Raw genomic sequence first — 7,071 nt, forward strand, 5'->3', positions numbered from 1 at the left:
GCCAGGAAAACAATGGTAGACCACCAGAGCAAGAAACAAATATTGCATAACAAAGCATTCCTTTATTAATTGGCAGTTTGTAAAATCATTTACTTCTGATTTAACAGCTAACAGCTGCCATAGAAACCAATGCTTTGACATCCGAAAACTTTGTAATCCATGCTTTTGAATAGGCATAGGGTAACCAATTCTATCAGTTCATTAGCTATCAGGTGTTAAAATAATACCCTAGTTAACATGGAAGGAGGGGAAGGGGCAGAATCAAAGTGACAATTGGAATGAGGTGATCTTAGTCAAATATGCCATCACATAGAGGCTTTGGAGATTGAACATAGAACTGGCACTATAAAGAACTGGAGGAAGCCAGTGGAAATTAACTTCAAGTAGGGAACCTTTGTAAGGGAAACTGATGACTTGTAAAAATAGATCTAGAAGATTCCACATCGGTAAACAGGATTTCTAGAAAAGATTAAGGAGGCCCCCATGCAGTTCTTTCAATACACTAATCAACTTTCTGGATCAGAGCAGTATTTTCAGCTCTACTCGTTTTAAACTGAGAGTCCTTGATCTCCTGGACCTAAGCCAGGTCAGTGGCCCTGTCTGCAACCTGAAATGGGTGCTCTATACCCCTAAGCACATGAAGCAAGAGGGCTTTGGAGGAAGACCCAGGAAAACCATACAGATGAGCCCCTTCAGAAAAGGCCCTTTCAGGAGATAATGAACCTAACATCTACACACACTCTTAAAATACAGGCACACTTCAATATTGAAGATTAATGGCTCTTTATTCTGTGTCTAGAAAGCTGCTTTGAATAAATGAGGGGACTGAGTTAAATGTGGATCTTTTGTTTGTTGTATTGCCTGCTGTGCACCAGTAAGAGCTGTATTTTAATTGGTTTGCTACAGTATCTCTTTCTAGAATTCTACTCTTAAAGTTCAGACCTAATGTAAAGTAAGGTGATAAGTTTTGAAAAACTCTGTTCCATGGAGAAGCATTATTACCAGTGGCATCCTAATTACATGTATTTTTAAGTGATATTGTCTTCTTTTGTGATAGAAAGGGGTTAATGATTCTTTGTACTGCTTGTGGAGGCATGTTTTCTTTTCCTGTATGTACCAGTAGAGGGCATTGCATACAATTGCAAATAAGCAGGCCTTCAGGCTAATTCTTGGATTTCACAGAAGAGGTCAAGGTGAGACAATAATATACTAGGTTCCAAATGAATGTTCCTCAGCTGAGCTAAAGAAGCAGCTGGTAAAAAGTTCTGATTTTAGATGTTGCCAGGTGACTTAAGCTTTCATGTACATAAGTAAACATATTAGATATTGTGATGGTATTATTTGTTTAATGTTGAGGACTGACAACATGCTTGGCATTGTTCATGATAATTCCTTTTTTAGCTGTGCATAGTGTGTCTGATCCAAAGTAATACTGTGTGACCCGTCTTATCTCTGTACGTTTTGAGTTAGTAGGTAACAGAAGTTTAATGTACTTTCACCCAAGCTAGTCATTCAGGAGTGGTTTACTTTAGTTATAAGTGCATCTTTCCAAATGAATGTGTTCATAATTAAATCTCAGCTTCAGAGTCAGAAGGCTATCTAATAGAGAACATGGAAAGTCCTTTGTAGCTTCGGTTTACTGGAAATAATGCATCTTTCACAGAAAAACTGCAGGAGAGGACAGATTGATATTCTCAGTCATTATTGATGTTTCCTATCAAGAATAATTTTCCAGGAACTGCATGGGAACCCTGCCTTTTAAAAGCCCTTGCCTCTTCCTATGGGAAAGCATGCACTAGTAAGGATTCTGTTGTATTTTAGGTTGACCCTATTTTCAGTGATTAAATTTGATTCCTCTGATTTCCTGAATATGCCAGCCTTGTATCTTGGAGCAAAAAGGAGGTGCATTCATAATTACACAGAGTTCTGTTGGACAGTGGTATAGCACAAGAAATATCCAGAAATGGGGAAATTATAAAAATGGTTCTGACTAATAAAAGTATAATGCAATACTTCTGTCAGCATCAAGTGATTAAAAACACACAAGCTCATCTCATTGATACATTACAAGGCTTAGTAGAATAAAAGTGGATTACTTGATTGTTTGTCTATTTGTATCTGGCAATTAATTAAGTTCTGTAGATAGAACTTCCATTTGGAATCCCAGTGTCATTTTCTGCTTATTTTTAAGGATGTCTCAAAATATCAGGAAATCCATCATTGCCACAGTAATCGTAATAGCAACTAGAGCAGAGTGTCATGTCACAAGCTACATGAGCTAAGACAGAGCTTTGCTTATGCCTATCTCTGCAGCGTGTAGAAAATACAGAATTGGAGGTGGTTGTTCAAGTACTTATGATCCATCACAGAAGACTCTTCTCGGTACTTTTCAAATCCTAGAAAATGTTAATATATGGGCCCAATCCCACAATATGGAAAAGCATAGGCTCCTCCAATTGGCTGCAATGGATCTAGCACAGGGAGAAGCGAAGGGTAGTTCTAGAGTAGGCAGATGTGTGAGGGAGGATTCCTACAAGAGGGATTTGAAGGAAGCAGAAGAAGGTACTTGGTGGAGGGGGGAAAAGGAAGTCTGGTTCAGTTGTAGGAAGTAGCATGACAGAAGGCACCAACCTCAGAATGGACTAAAGATACACAGGCAGCGGTAAGGTGAGTGTAGGAAGGAAGGAAGAGCACAGATGCGGGCAGAGTCAAGATTATATCTGGGCTTGAAGATGACCGCAAGCTCATTTGGTGCAATAAGAGGGAGCTAATGGTAGGATCCAGGAAAGTGAAGAGGTGACTTAGTGAAAGTAGAGTTTTTCTTTGAAAGATTGAGGCAAGGATGATGAATAGTTTGGATCTTTGATGTTACAGAAGCTGAACTGCCTTTATAACTTCTTTGCTGCTGATTTCATCATCCTGTTGTTCGCATTCCTATAAGACAGAGACTTGATGGTTTTTAAAAGATGATTTTGAAATCAAGGAGATGCTGAGCCTGGAGCCTATGGATGCATTTACTGTAAGTATTGTCATGCCGATCAGGCTGCTAAAGCCCAACATTAAGATTTCCCGTTATGTTAAAGTAGGTAACATAAATGTTATACAGTACTTTCATTGAAGTCCTAGTTATTTAACACAACCTATGGCCTACAGTTTGCATTCGGCAGTTAGTGGATTTGTTTACGGAACTATTTTAGACATTCATACTTGGAAGAGAAGTGGTTGTTGCTGCTTCTGTTTGTTTCAGAAGAACTGTTTCCCCCTTCTTACCTCCAAAAATTCAACTTTCAAAATTGAAATATCCCTTTTCATTCTCTGAAAACCAAAACTTTAAAAGTTTTAAAACAAAACAAAACAACTCCTCTCCTTTAAACCAAAGTGTTCTGAGTGTTTGCTGCCAAAATGGTGAATTTCACCTCTCCCTGCTGACAGGCCTAGACAACAAGTGGTGGTAGGGCTATAATAGTGCATAGAGTGAACTCCCAGCTCTATTACCTGACCTGTTTTGTGAGACTTTGAACAAATCATCCCCTCTCTATCTCTCTGTGGTTTTTTTGTTTTGTTTTTTTTAGAAAAAGATGTACTCTAGTTTAGCTACAACTATTGGACTTGAAGCAGGAGTTATTACAGAGAAGTCCAATGGCCTGTGTTTATGCAGGAGGTCAGACCAGATGAACACAATGGCTTTAAAATCTATTGGCTTTTTAAAACCTACTTTATAGGGGAAGTTTCATTCTCTGGAGCTCATCCAAAGAAACAAGTTAGAAGTTAGTTCAATTATATGTAGTACTAAAATTGCAGCATAGTTCCTGTCCCAGTCATTCAGCATTTGTACGGAGTAAAGATGTTACTACCTAGACCAAAAATTGTTATAATAAAATACTGTTGACAGCTTTGTTTCAGTTCCTTTTCTAACCTGGTGGTATCCAAAGAAAACAGGAGCAGTCTCTGTATAATGGGCTTGCTAAATTTACTTTCTAGTAAATCAAACCATAACAAAGGGATAAACATCCAGTAAAAATTTAATAGGAACTCTTCACTGCTGTCTTTCTGTTCCAGGCTATACCACTAATTTTTTGTGTGGCCTTGGACAAGTCACTTAAATTCTCTGTCATTCTCTCCATTTGTTTAAATGGGGCTACTAATACTTGCCTACCTTACAGTGATGAAGCTTAATTTATTAATGTTTGTAAAACAGCTTTCATTTATGGAATCCTTTTTCATCCCAAAATCTCATAAGTATTAATGTAGTAGTAGTAGTAGTATTTATAGCTACACAAATTATTATATTTAGCATGTGATAGTGTTTAATCCCCAGTTACTTCTCAATTTCAGCTGTAACCACATTGAGAGGACTAAACCCCATCTTCTTCAAATGGTGTAAGGCAATTTTATGAGCTTCTCAATCCAACCTAAACTATCTGTACATGAATGAAACAAAGATTCTGAATGGACATATGTAAATTCTTAAACCATTAGGAGTTGAAGCATGACACATAGGTAACTTTCCTTAGAAATTTAAAAAATATTTTTGCATGTATAGGCAGCTTCAAAATGGCATTCTTCACTTCCAGGCCTAATCATTTCTGTTAGTATTGCTGTACGCTGTTAAACAGCTGTTGTTTTCCATCCTAGAGATGCTTGTATTTCAGTGGTTGGTGAAGTGATACCAAAACACATACAGCTAGTGTTGTATTTTGGGATGCTTTCATATTAAAGGTGTTACAAGATTCTATATTTGAAATAAGGTTTTGGATTTCACATAAAATTCCCATGTTACACAAAACTGGCAATTCTGTATGTATGAATAGTAAGCTTTGAATTCCTCCTGGACTATTACAAGTTGATAGTTGTACCTTAGGTACCTAGAAACATGTCTAATTTGCGATAAAATCTCAGATTTTACCTCTGACCTAGATATCACAATCTGGCCATTCCTTGTAAGTGTGTTTCTTGGACAATGTTTTTTAAAATAAGTGCCTGATTTAAATCTTCCATATTAGACCATCTGGATAATGTTAAGGGTCTACAAACTTAAACCCCCTTTCCCATCCCAGACTTTTTAGATTTTGCACCATTTGAAAATATAGGATATAAACACATGGGGAAATTGCCAGATGTTGCAACCCAGTTCTCAGGAGCAGGGTTTAGAGAGTGAAAGAAGATACTAAAGTTGGAGTGAGTCCTGCAGAAAGGGTCCAGTGTAGGAACTACAAAATTATTGTCCCAAGTCTTTTTGTTCATTTTAAACGTTTCAGGTATAAAAGAGAGAGAGAGAGAGAGTGTGTGTGTGTGTGTGAGAGAGAGAGAGATTAGTGTTTCCAACTCTCCTAAATTTGAGAAGGGTAATTTTGGCTCCTGCTGCAGGAGCTGTATCTATCTGATGGTACAGAGTTTCCAGCATCTCCCCCAAAAATTCTAATTGTGGTCCCCAGGTCTGCCTGTTCGTCCAGCCCCACCTTTGTTTCAGCTCCAGGTGTTCTTCATTCCCCTCTCCTCTTCCCAGCCCTGAGGATGTTGATTGTAGGGAGGAACACAGAGGGGCCAACCCATTTTTCACAGGAGAGGAGTAAGCAAGGTCCTCAGTTGCCAGGCTCTTTCTGTTCTCCTTCTTCCCTGCTTGTAGATGCTCGAGCAGCGGTTCTCAAACTATGGGTTGGGACCCCAAAGTGGGTCGTGACCCTGTTTTAATGGGGTCGCCAAGGCTGGCATTAGACTTGCTGGGGCCGAAGCCTGAGCCCCACCACTTGGGGCCGGGGTCGAAGCCCAAGAGCTTCAACCCTGAGTGGCGGGGCTAAGGTTACAGGCCCCCGCCTGGGGCTGAAGCCCTTGGATTTTGCCCCTCACCCCGACTAGGGGCGGTGGGGCTCAGGCTTTGGGTCCCCTGCCTGGGGCAGTGGGCTCAGGTCTCAGTCCTCCTCCTGGGGTTGTATAGTAATTTTTGTTGTCAGAAGTGGGTCACAGTGCAATGAAGTTTGAGAACCTCTGTGCTAGAGTAATACAAATAATAATGTCAGCTGGTCCATCCCCTACCCAAAAAGTCCTCTTGACTTCTGAAGGGGAGAGGGGAAGAGCTCTATGTGCCTTCTGCAACAGCTGCTCTTCCCTAGGAGGTGGGCCAGTGGGGGAAGGCAGATAATTAGGGGGGTGGGGGGTTCAGCCCTTTGGCAGAACTGAAATTTACTAGAGAGCTGAACCTTCTGGCATGGCTTCAGCCCCAGCCAAAATAGCATAGACTTGTGAGCGTTGGCAGCCCTGGTTTCAATTTTTGTTTATCTGTAACTGTAATGGCCCATTTTTGGACCCTGTCAAGGATTCTCCAGGGCTGGCTTCTGTTTTGGTATCAGCACCTTACTGTCACTGTGCAGAATAGGAGGTTGTGCTGGGCCAGCATGCCCATCACAACCGTCTAGCTAATGTGAAGTGGCCAATCCTATGGAGCTGCGTGCACCTAGCAATATACTGGGACTATGGAAGTGGAGGGAAAAGGCTGCACTTGAAGCGGGAACATACTGGTTGGTTAATAATCTCTTCTTGCTGCTGTTCAAACCTCAGGCTGTTTTGCCCTGTCTCTTGTTAGAACCACCTTGATGTTGAAAGTTTCTGTGGTCATAGGAATGGCACTTTGAGTTGGGAGCTGACTCTTCTAGGCTGCTAAGGTGAGCTATTCTCAAGGGGTGCCTGCCTCTTGAAGGAACACAGCAGATGTTGTTTTGCCTGCTTGAGATTTTTTTGTGATCCTTGTAATATTCAGTGTTTTTCTAAAATCCCCAGTTCATGGAGTCATGTGACTACGTTAGCATCTCAGCCTTCATTAAAAACAAAAGTTTCTAAAGAAAATATTGAAAATGTGAATGCTTTAAAGAGCTGAACGCCAATACACAAATCCAAAATTTGTTTTAAAATACTTAAGTCAGTCTTGATGTTTGGGGAGGCCTGACCCTTGGCTTTTAAAGAGTTGGGGTTGGTAATATTGCGGTAGGGGGAAGGATTTTTGTTTTATGAAAAGCTTCAGCTGAGAAGGGGAATAGGAAAGGGCAGGAAAATGGGCTATTTTAAGATCTGCTTGAA

Source organism: Emys orbicularis, chromosome 16 (assembly GCF_028017835.1).
Source record: "Emys orbicularis isolate rEmyOrb1 chromosome 16, rEmyOrb1.hap1, whole genome shotgun sequence".
NCBI classification, from domain to species: Eukaryota; Metazoa; Chordata; order Testudines; family Emydidae; genus Emys; species Emys orbicularis.